The 22,864-nt window shown below is 44.6% G+C and overlaps 1 pseudogene; it reads right to left on the bottom strand.

Moving 5' to 3' along the window:
* Nucleotides 1-1,496: 1,496 nt before the first annotated feature.
* On the bottom strand, nucleotides 1,497-6,606 carry LOC109747860 (uncharacterized; annotated as a pseudogene).
* Nucleotides 6,607-22,864: the final 16,258 nt, after the last annotated feature.

The following is a 22,864-nucleotide window of genomic DNA, read 5'->3' on the forward strand; positions in this document are numbered from 1 at the left end:
CTTAGTAAGATAAGAATGTTTCAAAATAATAGTAATATTATTCATTGTAATAAAATTGTAATGAATATCATTGAAAATTTTGATTCTCCAAAATTTAAATTTGATGATGTACGAATTTTTTTATTGTTAAAAATATTTCCAATTTATTTTCTAATATTGCATAAACTATATGGTGTATACACATATGTTTTCTTTTAATACTATTAAATATAATGGTAGAGATTTCAAAATCATATAGACTAACAATAACTTTAATAGTGGTTTCTAGTGTATATTAGCCAGCTATATTCATAGAAACTTTTAGGGCATAGAAAATGTGACTCGCGAGTTGGGTTTAGTAATAGAATTATCAGAGAACCAAAAATGTTGTTGATTGTAGTTTTGTGTATGATTCGATTATCTGACATGCTCATCCATATGGACTTAGTTTGATTTGGTGCAAATGAGATGTCCTACCCGTTTCTCAAATTAAAAATTGTGCATTGGTTTAAACACTGAAATCTAGTTAACATAATTTTCATTATGATAATAAGACATCCATCGTGAAGAAAGACTAGTGTATTTGAACTCAACTTCGCTAGTCGATTTGGTTTGCCTCCGCGTGATATAACCTATTAGTATATGGTGCAAACTTACGCTCCTGCAAATCAAGTCTTTATTTTCAGCATTTAATAAACATTCGTATGTAGTGTATAATGTATAGTGTTCAGTAGTATAATTTGTAGATTGGATCCTCTCCTCTTGGGGCCTAGGGCAGTCGCCCCTTTTGCCCAAGCTATGGGCCAGCCCTGTGCATTTTGTTGCATATATTCTGAGGAAATCATCATTTTCAGTGTTCAAATCTTATCATGGATCTACTTATGTTCTGAGGAAATCATTATTTTCAGTCAATATACACGCATGATGTAGCTGAGACAGAATCAAACACCCTTGTCATCCATCTGAGATAGCCTGGTTCACTCCTCAACACATGTAGGGGAAAAGAGACCGGGCCCCTATTCTATTGGGAGATCATTACGGATACTATGATGCACAAAATGCTTTGAAGTGGCATCAGTGTCCATCCATGGTGCATCATTACAGACAAGGTTTCTCGAAGGTGTCAGGACAACAATTGAATCTGGAATCACCAAGCAATTTACTGAAGCATCAGCCGCTTGAGTGTCGGGATAACAACTCACAAATGCTTCCAAAACATAATGAACAAAACCCAGTTGCTCTGCAGACAATGCTCTCCTTTGGCATCACCTTGTAAGCAACTAACTACATTGAAATAATCTGTTGTGAAGAGTAACTTACTACACGAACAACAGGCATGCCTAACAAAACAAGAGATTTACTAAGATCATTTCTTCTTGAGAACCCCTCATCATGAAGCAAATCCTTTTATAAGTTGGAACATAACAGATTTTTGTGTGACAGATTATATCATGCTGATATATGTACTGTATAAAGAAGACCAAAAAGGTGTTTTTAGTTTTCATGTCTTTCTCCTATTAATACAACACTACAAGTTCAAAATTGAGACCACTGCCATATAAAGTGGCGAAAACCATAGCATCTAAAGAGATTCCTTTCGCTAGCATGTCATCAAACAGGCTCAAAGCCTCTCTAATGTTTCTACTCCTAACCAACCAGATGCACTACGGGCTCCGCAGGGTATCCATCGTCGATGTGCCTTACCAGATTGGCAGCCTCGGGTCTCCTCCCAGACCCAAAGTGTTGGCCAAAGAAGCCGCGGCGGCAGCCAGGACATGTTGTGTGCGTGTGTGTGGGCGCGCACGGGTCGTGTCGGGCGCGTCGGGTTCGTGGTAAGTGTGCGTGTATGCGTGCGTGTGGTGCACGGGCGTGTCCGTGGACGAGTACACCGTGCGCGTGTGTGTAGATGCAGGTTGTTGGCGAGCTGCACGGCCCGATCGAGCTCGTTCTGTTGGTGCTCACCGCGAGTCGCGCGCGTTCGAGCGCATTGCGGGTGCGGCCAGAGCATGCGGAGTGTGGGCACGATCGGGCCGAGTGGAGGCGTGGGTACGTGCCCAAGGCGCCGGCTCAGGGCTATAAAGCCGTGCGGTGACCGTTGTAACAGATGTGGTGCTCGAGTTCGTGCTTGAGGTGTGAAAAGGCCGTCGGTGCGGCGGGCGTTCGTGCGCCGGAAAACCTCCCGTGTCCACTGTTCCATCTTCTTCCTCCTTGTTCCTTCTTGGTTCGTCCCAGAGAGAGGGAGAGCTAGGACGAGCTAGGGAAGGAGCTAGGGTTCCAACACAAAGAGGCAATCGACCTGTGTCTTATATGTGATTCGTGTGGGGCAATCTTCCCCGCGTCGGCGTTGCAGAACAAGAACCCGAGCTGGCCCTCCTTTCCCGCGTCGTAGAACTTGTGGATCCGAATGTTACAGGTCACAGTGTACGCCACAAACCCGTTACAGCTGAACGCGAACTTGGCAAGCTAGAAGTTGCCGGCTCGGCACAGGGATGAGATCAGAATATTGTATGTCTGCACGTTGGCTGTTATGGCTTCTTGAGCAGATCCGTGAACATCCTGATGACTCTCAGCCACTTCATCTTGTTGGATAAATGGTCCATGACCGTGTTATAGGTCACGACGTGACCTCGAAGCCCAGCTCTTCGCACCGCTCCAGCACCTCCTTGGCCACCACGTATCTAGATCCTCTTTTTCTTTTTGCGGGAGACGTATCTAGATCCTTAGCGGCATAGTCCAGCAGTATGTTAGGCCGACCACGGTCAGCTGTAGCCCCTTGGCGACCATGATCTCCAGCTGCCAGAATGCGTCCTCAATGGTTCCAGACCGGCAGAGCCCAGCAATGTAGGTGATGTAGGTCACCGCGTCAGGCACCCACCAGTTCCAGACACTGTCGTCGATAACCCTCTGCACGGCATGGAAATCCCTGACCCTGGAGTGTACTGAACATCATACATACTGCAGTTATATCCATACAAATCATCTGTACAATGTATAGATCTAGAGCAGAATGAGAAAGCAACCGACAGAAATGGCATATTTGAAGGGACGTGCCCAGGGGGTGGTGTTGCCGCTCATCGTCGCCAAATGTCAGTGTTGTGCCAATGTATCGTGTCATTGTCGCGTAACCCTCACCTCATGTATTGTATATTTTCATTATATAGGTGTTGCTAATAGTTGTCAAGCAACATCCACGACGCCAAGAAATTATTAAAGTTTGAGAAGCGAATCAAACAAAGTGAACCCAGAGAAGACAAGCGGGAAGAGAGCCTTGGCTCAGTGGTTGGGCATGCGGTTGTGCAGTCTAACGACCCGAGTTCAATTCCTAGAATTGACAGGTGATGCATAGGGGTTTTTGCCCATTTATTGAGGATCAAGTTTGGTATGTGGTGGAACCACTCATCAAAAAATATCTTGATACTCATTTAAAACATTCTGAGGATCATGTTTATCTTGGTACTCATACTAAAATGGCCGTATGCATCCCTAGTTGGTGCAGAGGCTGGGGAAGTGAAATTCTCCCCCATTTTAAGAGATATTATTGAAGAGAAAAACCGCTCCCCAGGTCGCTCCCGCGGGCGGCCCGGGAGCGAACCCTAGCCGCCGCCAGCGCAGGCCCCTCCGGCCCCTCCTCCCCTCGCCGCCGCCGGCGGACGTCGATGGGCGAAGCCCGCGCGGCTCGGCGGCGGCGGGGCCCTTCCCTCCTCCAGCTCGAGCAGGGGCGGCGCGGGCCGTTCGTTCGGGCGGGGACTCGGCGCGGCGCTCGCGCGGGTGCGCGCACCGGCGAGGGTAGCCGTGTTCGGGACGGCGCGGCGCGGGCGCGTTCGGTTTCCGGCGGCGTAGACGGTGCAGGCGGCGTGTGACGGATCTGAGGTTGCGCCTCCGGCGGGTGGCGGCCGCGGGAGCGTCGTCGGCAGGCCCTAGGGCTGCGGCCTGGTGGTTTCTGCCAGACGAGTTTGGGCGGGGTTGCGGTCCCCCCTCCTGCCTCCTGGATCTCCGTCACCATGGTTCTGGCTGCGTCGGCTGCGGGCGGCGGATGGGACGCCGGGGCGGCGGCCTCGGTCTAGGCTCCGGCGTGGCGGCACTCGGTTCCAGATGCGTGCATGGCGGCTGTGGTGCGGGCGTCTCGGCGGCGCCCAAACCAGATCTGAAGGCCTCCGTCTACCTCAACCAGGGCTGCCTCCGATGGTCTTGCTTTGGGCGGCCTTTGTCGCCGGAGTTGTACCTGTTTGGCGGCTGGAGGTGGGAGGTGGCTCCGGAGAAATCCGAGGCCAGCAGTGCTGGCCACGACGGCGGCGACGCCCGACGGCGCCGTACCCTTCTTGTAGGCGTCGTTCAGGTTGCCTCCTTCCCCTCTTCCTTCCACCCAGCTCGTATGACGGGCGAAAGCCCAAATCCTTGCCGGATCGAGCGACAGCAGCGCTCCGGGCGTCGTCACCCTCTTGGGGGTGTCGTTCGTGGTGATCTTGGGGTGGATGTGATGCTTTGGTTGCTTGGCGGCGGTTGGTGGCGTGGTCGGAGTTCGTCTGGTGGCGGTGCGTTGGCGCCCTGCCGCCTATGTGCTCAGCCTCGGAGTCCTTCTTCCACGGTGCTTGGTCTTCAGCAGCCTTGCCGGACTCGGCGGAGCGGTGCTTCATCCTACTCATTGATGGCGGCGTATCTAGGCGGTGTGGCGCAGTGGAGATTCGGCGTTCGATGTGTGAAGATGGACTCGCGCAGGAGGACGAAGCTGTCTGGTGTCGTGGTGACGTCGATGGCTGAGTGGCCAGACAAGGTAGAAGCCTCAATATTTGCTCTGAAAACGGACCTGTGGAAGATGGCGGCGACGACACACGAGTGCGTCGGACCGGTTTGTGCCCCAGACCCGGTATGTGGCTCGGCTGGGGCTTCCGGCTTTTGATGTTAGGCTTAGGTGAGTGGTCTGGGTAGTGGCCCAGCTAGCACCCCTTCATCATTTTGATGTTAGGTTTAGATGAGTGGTCTGGGTATGTGGCCCAGCTAGCACGCCTTCATCATTTGGATAGGAGTAGCGGCATATGTTGCCAAGATGGCGGATTCAGGCATATTGTTGTAATACTTTATAAGGTCCTTGAAAATAATCAATAAAGTGGCCGCATGCATTTCCCAGATGCAGAGGCCGGGGGTCATCCTCCTTTTCTAAAAAAAAGAAGAGAAGACAAGCGGGAGGAAGTAGGATGTGCACACGGTAATAGGATGGGAATATCTAGGAAATGATGATTGTGAGCGACGGTCGGAGATGAGAGATACGAAGACAAGATTTGCGGCAGGAGATTTGAACTGGTGTGTGCATCCGTTGTGAAATGAAATAGCATTTAATTATAGATTTTATTTTTCCGTTTGAATCAATTAGAGAGTTTGTTCCGTTAAATAAAATGGTAGGTGACACAAATAGAAGAACAACATTAATAGATTGTTGGGATGTAGTCCATAAGAAGCACTCGTCATGTCACTCCGTCGAGTAATCTTTTCAATCATATTTTGCACGTGGCAACACACGGGCATCCATCTAGTATAAATAGAACATAAATACAAAACCAAATCATGATTATTGATACCTAATTGATCGATTGTTGGGCTGGCTATTCATATCGAACAAAAAAATTATCAAGCGGTCAACTGGAAGGGCCCACCATAGAAGAACTTGCCATTGATCACGGAACTCACAGAGTATGTGTCCGGGCTACTCATATACCCGGACAAGTTGGGGGACAAGAGCGAAGCTTGGCCGTTCAGGTCAACGATTTGGATGTTGCTGAAGGTTGCCGCCATGGCCGTGGCCATGGCCTTGTCTGTTGGGAGATAGCCGCTGCCCATTAGAACAAGATCTCCAGTCCAGGCAACCACCACACCTCCAATATGGATGTGGGATGCCCGATCTGCCAAGACACCAGTGAACAACGACTTGGGGTAACGACCGATTAACGTAGGGTCACGCTGGTTAAGTCCGCAGTGCACCATCCAGTCTCCCGATGCACCATCCTACAATAATAACATATCCTAATTAAGCTCATGCATGACGAACAATTTATAATTTGGCATTATTATTTCTTATATTTTTGCTGCTTAGATTGTATATATATGTACACCAAGATATTCTTGTTGACCCCTACCTTTAGGAGTTTGATTGTGATGGTTTGCTTGGTTCCGTTCGGCCGGGAGACGGATTCAATAATGTCGCCAAGAACTAAGGTCGCGCCAGCCTCAGGCTGGAAACCTGGACAATTTGTGTTGTCACAGCGCTTTTCGAAGCCATTAGTCTGCATGGAAAAAAGAAAAAAAAAGAAATATTGCTCGTACATATGCACTAATAATTAAGAAAAAGGAGCGCTCAATGCTGGACTCATAATACGTACCGTCCAAACAGCACCTAAATGGGTGCGTGAATCACCGTACATGCGTGGGTAAACCTAGCCAGTACAAAATTAAAATAGGTGACAACATATACTGTATAAGACTATTAAGATCTGCATTGTAGTAGTAGTATGATGCATGTACCTCCCAGCCGATTTTGATGGCGTTCTCATCGGCTGCACCGTCTTCTCCACTAGAGACTTGGACACCAGCCGAACTGTACTGATTGTTGCTTAGCGACAACGCGTACACATCCATGGTCACGCTGACTCCATAGTAACCAGCCGATTCAAACGCTTGCAACCGGTGAAAAGCCGACTACGTACGTGATGGACCAAGAATAAAATTTTAGTAAAATTATTCAAACCAAATGAACATGCACGCATATCACCGTTAGTAATATTATTCCCCGCAAAAAAAGTACTAATATAGTATATAGTAATTGAAAGGGAAACAAGTAATCATGAGGTATTAAATAAGATAATGAGACTCGTATATACATACGTCGTAGGTTTTAAAGGACTCAGATTTACTCGCATCCGCCAATCCGTGAAGCAATCCCGGTGTTTGAATAAATAAATCTGTTTCGTTGTTGAACTTATGAATAAAAAATAAGATAAATTAATGGCATGTTGATCAAAACAGTACTAGCTTTGCTATTACGACGCTTGGTACAAACGCACATACCTCTTGGCTTGTTGGGTAGAATCCATTGGCTCCACAGACGAAAAGCAGCACGGCGACAATAGAAATAGAAAAGTAAGCCATGACGACGACTTGTCCGTCAGCTATGTTGATCTTTGGCAGAAGAAGCGCCACAATTTATAGGGGTGCTTGGTTTCGCTTGATTTTAGGCATGCACTGCACGCTATAATGGAGATGGATTCGTATATGCGATTGCCCTTCTATAAAAGGCAGTTTATTTCCCCTAAAAAAAGGCAGTTTATATACTTTGATATCTAGCCTTCTATTTTCTAACCCGTGCTACATGTTACTGCTTGGAAATATTTTGATGTCTTTTCCTGCATGCTATTATATTATATCTCTCCCTTTCCATGTTTAATTATTGTACGGATTTCCTATCTACTCACTCCATTCTTAACATAAGTCTTTTTAGACATTTCAAATGGACAACAACATACGGATGTATGTAGACATATTTTAGAGTGTAGGTTCACTCATTTTGCTTCGTATGTAGTCATTTGTTGTAATTATTATATAATTAAGACAAGAGACAAACAAGCCATCACGTTCGTCCACACAGATTTAATTATCAAGACCGTTAATTTTTCAATATAAACGGCTGAGATTTAAAGATATTACGTTACATATAAATATTGTGTACGGACATATATTGGATTGCACATAAAAAATCTGCCACGTACATGCTTCTACAATGGAATAGTACAAGCAACATCATAGAAGGCCACGTACAAGCTTGCGATTAGGAAACATATCAGAATTAAAAAAATCCAATCTATTGTACGTGTACTAATAGGATAGTGGCCACTTGATGGACGATTGGGCAAATAAATCTTCCGTACGTGTGTCTGTCGCCTATAGGAGTCCGGTTTGCATAGGAATTGTTTTTTTTATGAGTTTGGTTCACGTAGGAATTCTATATATGGCCCTATTGCAAATACAAGTGATGACATCATCCCGATCAGAATTTTAAAAAAGAGCAATATAATCTCCCGTGGGCATAGCTAATAGGATAGTTGTCCTATTAAGATGATTTTTTTAAAACAATATACAGACGTAGACACTCATATGTACGCACATACACTGACCCCTATGAACGCACCACACACACTGTATCTCTATGACAACCTCCGAGAGACTGAGCTAGCACATCATCTTAAAATTGTCGAAGTTGCCACAAACATCTTTATCTTTGTAGTCAGCGGAAAAGTCTCTCCTCCCACTGATTGTGCAATGCTAGAAGGCGTAAAATAAAATCGAGGAAAATGCGACCACCAGTGTGTCAAAAGAAGTTTTTTCACAAAAACAAAATTAGTCTAATTTATGGCCAGTATTTTTAAATTTAACTTTGATCGTAAATTAGACAAATTCAATATGTCTTATATGTCACAAAAAATTATACCATTGAATTCTTATTCGGCACAAGTTCTCAGTGTTATTACTTTTAAGTCATAAAAACAAGCAAAATATATATTTAGTCTAATTTATTGTCAAAGTTGTATTTTGTGCACGAGGGAGTAAGAAATCTAAAGCAACAATCAAGTGATGTTATAAGAAACTAGCCAGGCATTGTTCCCTATTGCACGCTATGATATCACCAATGATGTTAGCAAATCTATTCTTTTTTATTTGGAGATATGTATTCTATAATATCTATTGTCTAACTGATCAATGTAATATCTATTACCTAAATGATAAATACATGTGTAATTACTATGTGTTCCAGGATATCTCCTAATTAGAAATTTCTGTTGCATATTCTACTTCATCATAGACAAAAATGCTTTTAAAGTTATATCTTCCCCTAGATGGAAGTTACCTATATCGCCAAGGAAAAGGAGAATACAAAGGGTTGAATGAGTAAAAGTGAATTCATGGATGTAAAACCTTTAACCCAAGAACAATAGCGCCAAGCTGTTCGTGGTTTGACCTGAGTACTGCATCCATGCCTTAACGATTAGGGTACGCCGCGACCACCAGTTGAACAAAATTCATAATAAAAGACGATTTTCGATATGAATCTGTTATGTAGTGGTCGATGCCAAGATCAAACACATCCAGACAACCGCGTGACTAAGTAGAGGCAATGAGACAAGCGCGTGAGTCTGTGAAGTCAGACAAATTGGCAAAAGGAATTGTTGTGCATGCAAAAAGGTTTTAGCTGGCTGCTTCACACAAGCAACAAGGTTTGTGCTGAGATGGGTTAACCGTAAAAATAAAATAATTTGTAATTTCAAAATATATGTATCATAAAAGAATTATCTAATGAAGCGTAATTATTTTCTTATTTCTTATATGACCATGGAAAGTTATTTACAGGTCCACAACAAAAGGACCACTGAATCTAAACACTCGATTTGTACAAGTATAGCGATTTGAAGATGTTTCCATCGGATGGCAACTAATGTATGAAATAATGTTTTTAAGTTGATTGCTATAGTAGAAATATATCCAATAGCAATAATAGAAACTCGAATATAATTTAAGTTTTCCTCACCAAAGAATAGCAGTCAAACATGTACATTTGCATATATGGAAAAGTACATACATTCCATCTCATATCTAGCGACGCAAAGGTACATGATTTTACATGAACTATACAAATAATCACTTCATGACCTCTTTGGAGCACTCTGATAAAAAGTAGCTTGGTCCATAACATCATTCTATCTATAACATATATTTTCTATGGTGGCCACTGAAAAGCACATCATTCTATCTATAATTCAAAATCTCATTGAAGTATAAGTTTCATATAACATCTAATTTGACCACCATCAGATATGTATATCAATATGTAAAAAGTCCATATGTGCAAATGTGGTGGCCACCATCAGATATATCCCTTTAAAAAAATAGAAAGTAACTACATACACTTTTGTCTATGATTCAGCATAGAGTAAAATTAAATTAAAAATCCAAAATGACCTTATTATAAACATTAGTGGTTGGTTTTATTGAATACGAACGTATTTTGTAATCAAAATTAAAAAAAGAAGAATTAACATGTCCTGAATACACATTGAACTTGGCACAATTAAGCGGATACAAGAATAAATAAAATATAGGGCTATTACATGACCGTATATATGTGCCTTTGAAGTACAAATGTGGGATAGGCAGGGTAAAGTGAAATTAGTACGAACCACAATTAGACAAGCTCTTTTATGGTGGAAAGGCTACATACTTCACATCATGATTGAACTTATACTACATTTTCCATGTTTTTGAATAAATTAGTAGAACATCATTTTCCAAAAATTAGTAGGACAATTTTCCCGACAAAACAACACATACATACTTAGCAAATGTGGCCACAAAAAGGAGTCTCTCAATCATAACCAAACGTACATACGCAATTTAAAAAATCACAAGAATATAAAACGATTATTTTAGCACAGAAAAAATATTTTAATGGAAATTAGTTTAAATGAATATAAGTTGTAGATAAAAACTCTAGCGGCGCAAATGCGCCGGAAACACCGCTAGTTAATTAGAAAACAAGCGCCACGATAGTAGACCAGCGTAATTTGTGGGCTTAGGCATCTCCATTCACGACCACAAAACGTTTGTATATATTCGGATCACGCTGTCTAAATTGCGGAAGTCATCCAACATGGTCTTGCGGGCGTCTGGACCGCTGCCACGCCTGTTTCTGACCGCCCTGCCCACTCAAAGCCCATCCCTCGCCCACACGTGCTACTCTCCCAAAACTGTCAGCATCGCTCCACAGTATTAGTGTCGCATTCATGCCCAGCCAGAGCGGATGCGACTGCTCACTGGCGTCGGCATTGAAGCGGCACACCCGCGGAGAGAGCGCGGCCCGCTCTGCTTCCCGGTGCAGGCAATTGATCCGCGCTCAAATGACACGACGGCCGATCGGTCGTCCGTCTGCCGCCCACATTATGACACACGGTTACCAAGGTGGCTACTTCGGCGCCACTCATTCGTCCCTCTGCCGCCCATCATTGCTATATAAACTGCTGCTCGGCCATACCAGAATTCATCCGCCTCTAATCCCTTTCTCCTCAACGCACCACCCCCGCCATGGATTTCTCGCGCGCCAAAGCTCTCTGGGTCGGGCTGACACGGGAGCAGAAGAAGGAGATGACCGCCATTGTTGCTGGCTGGAGGATGGCGGCGTCCCAATGAAGGACGCGACAGACGAAGAGCCGGCGCAACCCTCCTTGTTCGTGCCACCCTCGCTGGTGGATTGTACCATGACCATCGGCAAGACCCGTGCGCATTACATTTTTTAGGGCCCCCCGCGTCTATTACATGGACACAGGGTCGGCCCTGCGTGGCAGGGGCGGCTGCCCCAGGCCCCCAACATCAATGGGCCCGTCCCCAGGTATACATGTAGGCCATGGCCCAACATATTTCCGGTGATAAAAAAATTCAATCGGCTGGGCCTCATTTAGCGAGGAAGGGAGCCAACAATCGATTCATTCGTTCATAGTTACTACGTAATTAAACAAGAAGATAAACAAGGATTCCCCTCTTGTTAGGGTAACCTTCCTCCAGGTGACGGCGATCACTTTGGAGACCTTCGTTCCCCTGCCCTCCTTGTCGGTCATTTGTCACCGGGGCTAGGCCTCGGGAAGGTGATCTGAGGGAGACGCTAGGGATCCACCGCTCGTGGAACAGTTTCTTCTTTGGGTGAGAGTTTCAGCAGATGGCAGATCCGTCTTCAAGCTCGGCTACGGCCATGAGCGACATGGAGGCGATGATGAAGGAATTAGGTCTAAAGGAGTACGACCTAGAAGATGTGGTGATTGAGGCTGATGAGCTCCTGGAGGAGGCCACTAGATGGATGGCGTTGGCGCGCGTCCATACGGATAAACCCTAGAGCCAGTACTGGTTCTTCCGCAATATGCGTGTGGCGTGGGATCTAGCACAAGAGGTGAAATTTCGCCCGCTGGAAGAGAACCTGTACACCCTTCAGTTCTCGTGTCTCGGCGACTGCGGACGTGTAATGGGGGGGGGGCATGGACCTTTAAGGGGAAAACTGTGGTAATTGCACCGTATGATGGCTTCACAAAACCATCCATTATTGAGCTGAATAAGGTGGACATATGGATCCAAATCCATGACCTACTTGAGGGGTACTTCTGCAAGCTAAAGTTGCTGTCGTCTACAGTGGGTGAGTACATCTATGCCGAGCCAAAATCTCAAGACTTTGATGGTAATTTTTTCATAGTCCGTATCGAGATAGATGTTACAAAGGAACTCAAGAACGCCGTTTCACTTGTCATCAAGAGGCAGAATGGGATTGCCAGGGAGATTTTCAGGGTCAAATACGAATGGTAGCCAGATTGGTGCGATGTATGTGACCATCTGGGTCATAAATACAAGGAGTGTGGAGATGGCATCCACCTTCCTGGAGCTCTGGTCTTCAAGCATCTACATGCATCATGGTTTAGGGGTCTAGGTCACGGCCCAGGTGAAGGAAGGGGCTCTGGTGGTGGACGAGGCAGGGGCCACTCGGGCTCTGGTAGAGGCCGAGGAAGAGGGAACAACCAAGAGCACCAACCTTATGATGATGACCTCTCGATGGGTAAGCTTGGTGATTTTGAGATGGAGGATGCTGACAAAAACAGGAAGAGGGGAGCCTCGCAAGATCCAGCCGTGGTGATGCTAGCTACTAATCAAACTTTAGAGGGAAGCAATCTTCTTGCCCTCCAGCCTCCAACGGTGTATGCGAGTCCCTCATCAAAACAAGAGCCAAAAAGGAGCAAGGAAAAGAATGCTACAACAAACAAACCAACTGATTGCTACCTCTTGAGCACTGCGTTGGTTTTCCCTTAAAGAGGAAAGGGTGATGCAGTAAAGCAGCGTAAGTATTTTCCCTCAGTTTTTGAGAACCAAGGTATCAATCCAGTAGGAGGCCATGCACGAGTCCCTCGTACCTACACAAAAAAATAAAATCCTCGCAACCAACGCAATAAAGGGGTTGTCAATCCCTTCACGGTCACTTACGAAAGTGAGATCTGATAGATATGATAAGATAATATTTTTGGTGTTTTTATGATAAATATGCAACGTAAAGAAAGCAAAAAAAAAAGGTGCCAGAAATAGCTTGTTGTCGGGAGATTAAATATGATGGAAAATAGACCCGGGGCCATAGGTTTCACTAGTGGCTGCTCTCGAGAGCATAAGTATTACGGTGGGTAAACAAATTACTGTTGAGCAATTGACAGAATTGAGCATAGTTATGAGAATATCTAGGTATGATCATGTATATAGGCATCACGTCTGTGACAAGTAGACCGACTCCTGCCTGCATCTACTACTATTATTCCACACATCGACCGCTATCCAGCATGCATCTAGAGTATTAAGTTCAAAAGAATAGAGTAACGCTTTAAGTAAGATGACATGATGTAGAGGGATAAACTCATGCAATATGATATAAACCCCATCTTGTTATCCTCGATGGCAACAATACAATACGTGCCTTGCTTTCCCTACTGTCACTAGGAAAGGACACCGCAAGATTGAACCCAAAGCTAAGCACTTCTCCCATTGCAAGAAAGATCAATCTAGTAGGCCAAACCAAACTGATAATTCGAAGAGACTTGCAAAGATAACCAATCATACATAAAAGAATTCAGAGAAGATTCAAATATTGTTCATAGATAAACTTGATCATAAACCCACAATTCATCGGTCTCAACAAACACACCGCAAAAGAAGATTACATCGAATCGATCTACACGAGAATCGTGGAGAACTTTGTATTGAGATCCAAAGAGAGAGAAGAAGCCATCTAGCTAATTACTATGGACCCGAAGGTCTGAGGTAAACTACTCACACATCATTGGAGAGGCTATGGTGTTGATGTAGAAGCCCTCCGTGATCAATGCCCCCTCCGGCGGAGCGCCGGAAAAGGCCCCAAGATGGGATCTCACGGGTACAGAAGGTTGCGGCGGTGGAATTAGGTTTTTGGCTCCGTATCTGGTAGTTTGGGGGATGTAGGTATATATAGGAGGAAGAAGTATGTCGGTGGAGCAACATGGGCCCCACGAGGGTGGAGGGCGCGACTGGGGGGGTAGGCGCGCCCCCTACCTCGTGCCTTCCTAGTAGCTTTCTTGACGTAGGGTCCAAGTCCTCTGGATCACGTTCGTTCCGAAAATCACGTTCCCGAAGGTTTCATTCCGTTTGGACTCCGTTTGATATTCTTTTTCTGCGAAACTCTGAAATAGGCAAAAAAATAGCAATTCTGGGCTCGGCCTCCGGTTAATAGGTTAGTCCCAAAAAATAATATATAAAAGTGTATAATAAAGCCCATTAATGTCCAAAACTGAATATAATATATCATGGAACAATCAAAAATTATAGATACGTTGGAGACGTATCAAGCATCCCCAAGCTTAATTCCTGCTCGTCCTCTAGTAGGTAAATGATAAAAATAGAATTTTTGGTGTGGAATGCTACTTGGCATAATTTCAATGTAATTCTCTTAATTGTTGTACGAATATTCAGATCCAAAAGATTCAAGTCAAAAGTTTAATATTGACATAAAAATAATAATACTTCAAGCATACTAACTAAGCAATTATGTCGTCTCAAAATAACATGGCCAAAGAAAGTTATCCCTACAAAATCATATAGTCTGGCTATGCTCTATCTTCACCACACAAAGTATTTAAATCATGCACAACCCCGATGACAAGCCAAGCAATTGTTTCATACTTTTGGTGTTCTCAAACTTTTTCAATCTTCACGCAATACATGAGCGTGAGCCATGGACATAGCACTATATGTGGAATAGAATGGTGGTTGTGGAGAAGACAAAAAAGGAGAAGATAGTCTCACATCAACTAGGTGTATCAATGGGTTATGGAGATGCCCATTAATAGATATCAATGTGAGAGAGTAGGGATTGCCATGCAACGGATGCACTAGAGCTATAAGTATATGAAAGCTCAACAAAAAGAAGCTAAGTGGGTGTGCATCCAACTCGCTTGCTCACGAAGATCTAGGGCATTTTGAGGAAGCCCATCATTGGAATATACAAGCCAAGTTCTATAATGAAAAATTTCCCACTAGTATATGAAAGTGATCTCATAGGAGACTCTCTATCATGAAGATCATGGTGCTACTTTGAATCACAAGTGTGGTAAAAGGATAGTTACATTGTCCCTTCTCTCTTTTTCTCTCATTTTTTTATTTGGGCCTTTTATTTTTTTATGGCCTCTTTTTTTTATTTAGTCCGGAGTCTCATCCCGACTTGTGGGGGAATCATAGTCTCCATCATCCTTTCCTCACTTGGGACAATGCTCTAAAAAATGATGATCATCACACTTTTATTTACATACAACTCAACAATTACAACTCAATACTTAGAACAAAATATGACTCTATGTGAATGCCTCCGGCGATGTACCGGGATGTGCAATGAATCAAGAGTGACTTGTATGAAAGAATTATGAACGTTGGCTTTGCCACAAATACAATGTAAACTACATGACCATGCAAAGCAATATGACAATGATGGAGCGTGTCATAATAAACTGAACGGTGGTAAGTTGCATGGCAATATATCTCGGAATGGCTATGGAAATGCCATCGTAGGTAGGTTTGGTGGCTGTTTTGAGGAAGGTATATGGTGGGTGTATGATACCGACGAAAAGTGCGCGGTATTAGAGAGGCTAGCAATGGTGGAAGGAAGAAAAGTGCGTATAATCCATGGACTCAACATTAGTCATAAAGAACTCATGTACTTATTGCAAAAATCTACAAGTTATCAAAGCAAAGTATTACGCGCATCCTCCTAGGGGGATAGATTGGTAGGAAAAGACCATCGCTCGTCCCCGACCGCCACTCATAAGGAACAATCAATAAATAAATCATGCTCTGACTTGATCACATAACGGTTCACCATACGTGCATGCTAAGGGAATCACAAACTTTAACACAAGTATTTCTCAAATTCAAAACTACTCAACTAGCATGACTCTAATATCACCATCTCCATATCTCAAAACAATTATCAAGTATAAACTTCTCATAGTATTCAACACACTCATAAGAATTTTTTATTACTAATCTTGAATGCCTATCATAATTAAAGCAAATTACCATGCTGGTTTGTAGGACTCTCAAAATAATCTAAGTGAAGCATGATAGAACAATAGTTTCTATAAAACAAAACCACCACCGTGCTCTAAAAGATATAAGTGAAGCACTAGAGCAAAAACTATATAACTCAAAAGATATAAGTGAAGCACATAGAGTATTCTAACAATTTCCGAATCATGTGTGTCTCTCTCAAAAGGTGTGTACAGCAAGGATGATTGTGGTAAACTAACAAATAAAGACTCAAATAATACAAGACGCTCCAAGAAAAACGCATATTATGTGGTGAATAAAAATATAGCTCCAAGTAAAGTTACCGATGGAAGTAGACGAAAGAGGGGATGCCTTCCGGGGCATCCCCAAGCTTTGGCTTTTAGGTGTCCTTAGATTATCTTGGGGTGCCATGGGAATCCCCAAGCTTAGGCTCTTTCCACTCCTTGTTCCATAATCCATCAAATCTTTCACCCAAAACTTGAAAACTTCACAACACAAAACTCAGCAGAAAATCTCGTGAGCTCCGTTAGCGAAAGAAAACAAAACACCACTTCAAGGTACTGTAATGTGGCACCCCGGCTTAGAGAAAACCGGAACGCCCCGTATTCCAGCCCAGAGATCGAGGAGAAGTCTTCTGGAATACGGCACTGCTTAGTATAGAACAAACCAGCTTTCTATTATTACATGGATATGAATACAAGGTCTCCGATATTACAATGAATAACATCGGCACGGCGACACTACGCCATCCTCAGTTGCTCTATGCAAGCAGTAGAACAACTCGAAGCAGCGGAATAACTCTAGCAGCGGAACAATGACGATAGTGGTGAACTCCACTCCGCAGGGACTCTGGCTGGAAAGCTTATCCCAGCTCGCGAACACAGGAACAACACCAAACAAGCAAGCAATCCAGGCACGACCTGCAAGCTGGCATGACACGCCAGGTCAGTACATTGAATGTACTTGCAAGCTCACAATAACCAGAAGCATTCAAGACAAACATCAGCATGGCATTTACAGGTTAAGCAGGAATTAACATGAGATCATCAGAATAACATGGCATGAACAATATGAACATGATACAAGTAGACAACATGAGGATGGCATGAACATATAGATCTGACGCTACTAGCATGCAACATGATGACACTATATGCACTATTTATTCTACTCGGGTTACTACGTAACCATCGCATGCATCACTTACCAACCTCGGACATCACACGATCATCTCAGGATCAAATCAAGCTTGGTATAAACAATACCATAGTAATCATTAAATAACCACAATGAGCTTGATCTTTACCCATGATTCTCGCACAACATCACGAATATCCAACAACTCGGTATCCTCGATACCACGGTAATCATTCCGGCGATAACAACCATGAACAAAACTTGGTCTCAAACGGTGATCTTTCCGGCGATCACAACCAACTTATCTCATCGTCGAACCGGGGTTGTCATTAATCAAGTTATTATTAATACTATTGACTCACGGTGGGACTGACACGAACTGGGCCCTTATCCGCGGGCGTGGCTGTCGATAGATTTAATATACACTCTGCACAGGTTAGTACACTGTACCCACACCACGGAACCCATGGCCTCGCACTCCCATTCGGGTGGACCAACGGCGTTCCGACAAAACCGATCTACTGCCATGACACTCTCCCGGCCACTCCGACTCACTCCCCATTGGGCTAGTCCTGGGTGGCCCCGTGTCTACCAAATTAAGACACAACGACCACCGTCGTGGTCCGTCCCAAACAGGGACAAAAGCGCTTATCATCCAATCTACGAGCACACATGGTTATGTCCGCCTACCTGATTAGGGTAAGCACGCCCATAACCTTCCCTAGTTGGAGGCATCGGTGAGAGGCATGACAATAGACCCAGTTAGGACCTCCCCATAAGGTAAGCGTGGTTGCGCTAGTCAGTTTTGATATGGTGGCACCATGACTCAGCCAACAGTTGTTCAAGTTCAATTTAATCCGGTTAAACTTGAATGCAATATGCTGAGCCATGATAAAATAACATGATGCATTTACAAAGCATGAGCATGATATCAACATAAGCACGTGATGCAACATAACAATCAACCACATCAACTATGAATAATCTCCGACTGAACATGGCATAATGACGAGCATAAACATTACAAGTGCAACACTACTCATAGCATAACATGACCAATAGCATCAACAATAAATATCATGCATGAACATAACAACAATGCAAGCATGCAAGCATTTAACCAACTGGATGCAATGGAACATGTATAACAACGGTACTCGGGAAAGATGGCCGTCATGCACCGAAGACCATTACCAACATCAACATGTACTACTAGCAAGCATGAGCATATGAAAGGAATACTAGCAACTAGCAGGGCATGATAACCAGGTGCATAACAACATAGCAAGAAGGTAAGCACTATCCCAGAAGCATTACCGAAACAACGATAACCATATTTTAAACAAGCAAACATTTAATAAATATTCAAGTTGCAAACCATGGCTACTGCATGACTATCATGCAAGTGGGTATTGTGGCTTGCCTGGGGGGTGAAGAAATCACCGGGAAGAAGTGCGGTGAAGCCGCGGAAAGATTTGCCGGAAACAGTTCTCTCTCGGAGGGGCTGTTTACGTGCGAGGGGAAAAAGGTCATTTTCACAGTGTCAAACCATAGTGAAAATGAAACCAACAGAACGGGCTCGACGAAACGAAGATGCGGTCTTTGGAATCACCTCATTTGGAGTTGTGGTTAAAAAGATATGAAGGGTTGAAGTTCAGGGACTTTTCTGCAAAAAATATCACCACAAACAAGTCCCTGAGTGGATAAGGCAGAAACGCAAAGTTTGAAATCCGCTTCCTGACTAAGAAAACACATTCTGGGCTGAAACAAAGAGGAAATACGCTTTCAGTAAAAGAAAGCGTTCTTTGAGCTGAAGCAGAGGGAAAATACGCTTTCTGGAAACGAAAATGTACTCACGAGATTACGCCTCCACTTAATCCAGTCAGCAGGGGCGGGGCACGGCCTAGTCTCGCTGACACGCGGGGCCCGCGGCCAGCTGGCAGGGAGGGGGTCGTCTCCTTTTTCTCCTCGCTCTCGCCCGCGCCTAGCCGAGGCAGAGCCGACCCCGACGATGATTGCCGGCGGCACAGGTCACCTCAGACGGCGCCCGACCTACCGGCGGGTTCAGGAGACCGAGGCACGCACGCCCATGTAGGTCTCGACCGTCGTGGAGCTTGGGGAAGAGCGGAACATCGACCGCGGCGGAGCATGCCGTCGGCCACCGGTGGGCTCGTGGCTACAAGCCACTGGAGGAGGAGGAGAGGTGACGAGGTGGTTCGGTAGTGGTGGTGGAGGCCTCGCGAAGTGGTGGAGCGGAGGGAGAAGGTCAGGGTCGCCGGAATCGGAGGGACCCGAGGCAGCGGCCGAAGCGGCGATGGAAGAGTAGGGGAGCAGCTTGAGCTCAAACGAGAGGCTGGGGAGGTTTCTGGGAGTGGTGCCAGGCTGCTGGTGAGCTCGGAGGCGCTCGGGGTGGGCTTATATAGCCGTGGGGTGTGGTGTCGCATTGTCGTCGCCGTGGACGCGTGGACGGCGCCGCGGACGCGTGTGCGCGCGCATGAGCTCGGGGAAGGCGACGAAGAGCGAACGGACGAGGGGCAGGGCTCACGGAGATGAGGTCGAGCTCGTCGATAAGATAAGAAGAGGCCGAACGCCGTAAATGCCCGGTCGGCTACAGGCTTCCCGTGGGCGCGCGGCGACGAGAGCTGACGGAGTTGCTAACGGAGGGGAAGAGGGCTCCAGGAGGACGGCGACGATGCAGGCTAGCTGTTGGACAGGCTCACGAGCGCAAAGGCGACGAGAGGGAGAGGGGCCCGAGCAAGAAGCAATTCTGGACGCGGCCAACGCCAGCAGAGCGTGCGCATTGCATGCCAAAGCTTGTGATCACCGCGTGCACTGGTGCACATAGTGGCACACGGCCGGCCAAACAAATGTCTGGGGTGGAGACCTTCCTGGGGAGGTTGCAACTGTGGTGGTAGATTGGTTAAAAGAGCTTCGGTTGAAAGGTAATTAACCTCTAAAGTTTACTGCAGTAAACTTGATCGTGTACTGCTGCTCAACAGGGAGGTGATTGGTGACAATGGAGTTATCTGCGAGGTTGAGGTAAAGAAGGAGTTACATCCTGGTAACTATGGAGGGGTTTGGATCAAGATTTAACAGAGTTGCTTTGCAACTGCCAAATATGGTCCAGAATCAAGATTTGGATGATGCACTCACATGGAGTTATGGAATGGGATGCAACTTGGCAAATCCTCATGAGATGGACATATAAAGATGTTGTAAAAAGCTCATACCAAATGGACAATCCAAAATGGTACTTGCTCTACAAACATCATTTCTGTCCAGAAACTTGGAAAAATTCTAGAGGAATAATGGCTTAATGAATCATGCCCAAAATGGGTGGAGGTAAGTTATATGGATAATAGACGGTCTAAAAAAATTGACAGTCATAATGGAGCAAGATAAAATATACTTGCTTCACAAACTCAAAGTTTGGACAGAATCAAAGAATTGAAGATGAGCTCACATGGAGGCAGGAAATGAGCTCTACTCTGGTGGAGGGCTATGATATGATGATATGAGAGACCATGCTAAATGGAAACTCATTTGGATATGCCTAGCTTGCACCTCCTTCACAAAGCTTCTTTCTGGATAGAAACTTTGGAAAATCATAATTAAATAATTACTAGGCAAATGAGGTTGCATTTTGGCATGTGGAAATTATATGGACAGGAAAAGGTGTCCAAGGAGTTTGAGGTCAATTGGGAAAAGGAAAATAGCACTTGCTTCACAATGTGCCATTTAGGGCAGAATAGGAAATGAATTATTTGAGCATGATGATAAACATGACAAATGAAATATTTTGTCATATTTGAGAAAGATATGACCCAAACAATTTATGAGAATTATTTGGGAATTTTAGGAGTGATGGAAATAAAGGTTGCTTCACAACCTAGGGCAATTTGAGTTATTCCATTAATAGAAAAGGAATATTCCCAATAAAAAGAATATTGGGATGTGGGCTAGGATGAAAATGACAGGGTCTAGGGAAGGGTTTGGGAATGACAAGCCACTCTGGAAACAAAGAAGAGGGCATCTTCTTCAGTTTCCAGACCAGAAAACCACAGAAAAAGAAAATTCAAGCAAAAACCTCAGAAAAACAAAAGAAAAAGAAAGGCCCAATAATCAGGCTGTCACAAACCTCACCCCCTTAAAGAAATCTCGTCCTCGAGATTTGGTTGCTCAGGGAACAAGTATGAAGATACTGACTTAAGGAAACCGTTTCCAACTCGGGTATCCTTTTTCTTATTTTTGTTCCCACTAAATTTTTATCTAACTGGCCCTTGTTTGCTTTAATATATCCATATTCTGACAGAGCTTACCTTGCTTGTTCATGCTTATACAGGCTCCAATTTATTTTTAGATCTGCTGGCTTAGCTGACTGTGATTGATTCTCACGACTGAAATATATGTCGGGCTCACAAATCCAAGTGTGATTTCTGCTGGGTGTGTCATCCGGCACTTTCATGAAGTGGTGATCAGATTTTTTTCTAGTGGACACCCAAGCTTTAACTCCTTGCATTGGGTTTCTCCACTAAATGCAGGTCCTTCGGGTTCCAAACAGTGAGTTGGGTCATACCGCTTTCCTGACAGCTTTTGGCTTATCGCGGAAGTTTTTTGAATCACCTTAACTGGTTCCACTGTCTTGAGTATCGGATCCATACCAAATATTTGATTGTCGCCTGTCGTGGCTAGCATAAGAGTTTGACCTGTATGATAATATCTGCAGACTTGACTGACGGTGGTTCTGCACCACGCGGGTCTTGCAACAATTTTCATACCCACATCACTGGTCTTGCTCCTTCATTATCGTTTTCTTGGTCTGGATCCTTGGCTGAAAGAGCTGGGTCATATTGCTTCTTTGTATCACCATAGGTACGATCGGTACAATTTTTCGGCAATTGTAGCCTATCCTCATTTTTCTAACAAGGTACCCCATTTAAATGGCAGTTTCAACTCCCCTCAAGTTCTGACTGATTCTTGCTTCTGACCAAAATGTTGCGGATCTCATTCTTGGGATTCACTGCCATATGCTGTCAATTCACAGCGTACTACCTTGTACCAATGTCTTACTGAGGAAGATTGGTTGGCTTGTGCTCGAAACTTTCGTCAGACAGCTTGCTGAAGAAGACTGGGTATCGTGCTTCAAAAGCTTACCCCCTTAAAGACTTTGCTGGGGAAAGACTCGGTACCTTATGCCAGAAGCTTTTGCGGTTGCTTACTGAAGAAGGCAGAGTACCTTGTACGGGAAATCATCCATGTATCATACTGAAGAAGCTAGATGAGTATTGCCTTGGAAGCTTCTCGGGTATCTTGCGAGGGAAGATTGGGTTACTTACACCAGAAACTTCTTATTGTGATATGCGGACCGATTTCCACATATATAACCATCTTAATATTTTTGTTCTTGATTTCTTGTATGAAACGGGGTTTTGCAGGACTATCCTCCTTTCTGAGTACATGCCATATCTTTGCTTGCTTCCAGGTACATCAGGTTCCAAAATCATCCTCAACGAAAAATTAAACTTGTATCTAAGCCATACCTTTGATAATATTTTGTCAACCTTGCACACAATTTATCTTCTTGCTGATTTGATCATTTCTG

This window comes from Aegilops tauschii, chromosome 2 (genome assembly GCF_002575655.3).
Source record: "Aegilops tauschii subsp. strangulata cultivar AL8/78 chromosome 2, Aet v6.0, whole genome shotgun sequence".
Taxonomy (NCBI): domain Eukaryota; kingdom Viridiplantae; phylum Streptophyta; class Magnoliopsida; order Poales; family Poaceae; genus Aegilops; species Aegilops tauschii.